General features: G+C 48.2%; 1 pseudogene; it reads left to right on the plus strand.

Annotated features, from left to right (window-relative positions):
• Window positions 1-2,273: 2,273 nt before the first annotated feature.
• On the plus strand, window positions 2,274-2,391 carry LOC124709194 (annotated as a pseudogene).
• Window positions 2,392-2,627: the final 236 nt, after the last annotated feature.

Here is a 2,627-nt window from a genome sequence, read left to right on the forward strand (position 1 = left end):
GGCCGCTACGGTCGCAGGTTCGAATCCTGCCTCGGGCATGGATATGTGTGATGTCCTTAGGTTAATTAGGTTTAATTAGTTCTAAGTTCTAGGCGACTGATGAACTCAGAAGTCGCTTAGTGCTCAGAGCCATTTGAACCATATAGAGAAATGAAGTGATAAAACCCAGAGAGAGGACTGGAGACACGGGCAGTACACAGGTGTTAAAAAGAAAAAAATTCCGTATTTTGAGAGGTGTTAGTATGGACGAAAGCAAGACAAAAAGTTTTGGTAAACATGGGCTTTGAAATTCCTACCTTGCGAACTACGGGCGTTTTTCATCTCGATAGAGCACCTGGACATTTTTCCCCAAAATGTCCGAGAACACTTCAGACAGGTATCCGATGGGCCATGTATTGGTGCGGGATGTCCTGTACGTTGACCAACTCACTCCCCCAACCGTAGTTCCTTGGGTTTTCGATTGTGGGGGCACTTTAAATCTGTGGTGTGTGCAAGACCCATTAATGATGTATAAACACTACATGAACGCTTCATCAGAGTCTGTCAACGCATTCGTAACGAACCGCGAGTTTTTCGGAAAGGGTATGGTACCTTACGACGTCCGACAAAAACACGCCTTACTACGAATGAACACGATATTGAGCACATCTGTTCAGAATAGCTCACAAGTGCCGCTCGTATTTGATAACAGACTACATCGACATCAGCATACATACTCCGCAAGCCACCGTAGGATGTATGACGGATGGTACCATGTACCACTACAAGTCATTTCTATTCCGAATCCACTCGGACCGAGGGGAAAACGACTGTCTATATGCCTCTGTATGAGCTCTTATTTCTCGTGTCTTCGCGGTCGCTAGAGTAGAGTCGTTATTCAGTTAGTTGAAAACGCCTATTTTACAAACTTTGTCAACAGTTTTCCGCGAAAAGAACGTCATCTTCCCTCCATGGATTCTCATTTGAGTTGACGGAGAACCTCCGTAATACTCGCGTGTTGATAGAACCTACTGGAAACAAACCTAGCAGCATGCTTCTGAATTGCTTCGATGTCTTTCTTTAAACCAACCTGGTGGTGAACCCAAACACTCGAGCAGTAGTCGTAAGTGCTATACGTGTCTCCTTCATAGATGAGCTACAGTTTCCTGAAACTCTCCCAGTAAACCGAATTCGACCATTCGCCTTCCCTACTACCGTCAGTACGTGCTCGTTCCTTTCCATGCCAGTTTGCGACGTTACGCCGAGTTATTTAATGGACGTGATTGTGAAGAAGCACATCACTAACAATGTTCTCGAACATTACACGACTGTTTCTCCTCCTTATCTGCATTTACTCACTTTTTATACATTTAGAGTAAGTTGCTATTCGTCACGCTAGACAGGAGTTCCGTCTTCGTTACTATATATCCTGTTGCAGACACTCAACGACGATACTTTCCTGTATACTACAGCGACATCAGCAAACAATGGTACACTGCTGCTCACCCGATTCTCTGCTGCTTCACAGAAACAGAATAATGTGTTATTATGTGTTTACTCATTTGTTTAATACATTCTGTTAGTCGTTCGTAAAGGCAAATAGCTTTTAGTAGAAGATATGTATTTCACAATAGCGAAAACGAACAAGCGTTCCTAGTTCTTATGGTATGCATTTGGATATTTTAGCTCGTTTTGCTCCTTACCACCTTTCAAAATTTGTAATATTGTTTTCAATATCTTGTATATGTAGGTCATCTCGACCCGTTGGCCGTGCGGTCTAACGCACGGCTTTCCGGGCGGGAAGGAGCGCCTGGTCCCCGGCACGAATCCGCGCGGCGGATTTGTGTCGAGGTCCGGTGAACCGGCCAGTCTGTGGATGGCTTTAGGCGGTTTTCCATCTGCCTCAGCGAATACAGGCTGGTTCCTCTTATTCCACCTCAGTTACACTATGTCGGCGATTGCTGCGCAAACGAGTTCTCCACGTACGCGTACACCAACATTACTCTACCACGCAAACATAGGGGTTACACTCGTTTGGTGTGAGACATTCCCTGGGGGGTCCACCGGGGGCCAAACCGTACAATAACCCTGGATTCTGTGTGGGGCGGCGGAGGGGTGAAGTCGACTGCGGTGGTCGTCGTGGGGTTGTGGACCATTGCGGCAGCGGCGGGGACGGAGCCTCTCCGTCGTTTCTAGGTCCCCGGTTAACATACCATACATACAATACAAGATGTAGATCTATACAAGTGAGGAAGGAAGGTAGGAAGATTAGTGTTTGAAGTCCCGTCTACACCGCCAACGGCCTTGCCGCAGTGGTAACACCGGTTCCCGTCAGGCCACCGACGTTAAGCGCTGTCGGGCTGGGCTAGGACTTTGATGGGCGACCATTCGGTCTGCCGAGCGCTGTTGGCAAGCGGAGTGCACTCAGTCCTTGTGAGGCAAACTCAGGAGCTACTTGACTGAGAAGTAGCGGCTCCGGTCTCGCAAACTGACACACGGCCGGGAGAGCGGTGTGCTGACGACATGCCCCTCCATTCCCGCTTCCAGTGACGCCTGAGGTCTGAGGATGACACGGCGGCCGGTCGGTACCTTTGGGCCTTCATGACCTCTTCGGGAGGAATTTCCCATCGACACCCTTGTCATTAAAG

This window comes from Schistocerca piceifrons, chromosome 7 (assembly GCF_021461385.2).
Source record: "Schistocerca piceifrons isolate TAMUIC-IGC-003096 chromosome 7, iqSchPice1.1, whole genome shotgun sequence".
Lineage (NCBI taxonomy): Eukaryota > Metazoa > Arthropoda > Insecta > Orthoptera > Acrididae > Schistocerca > Schistocerca piceifrons.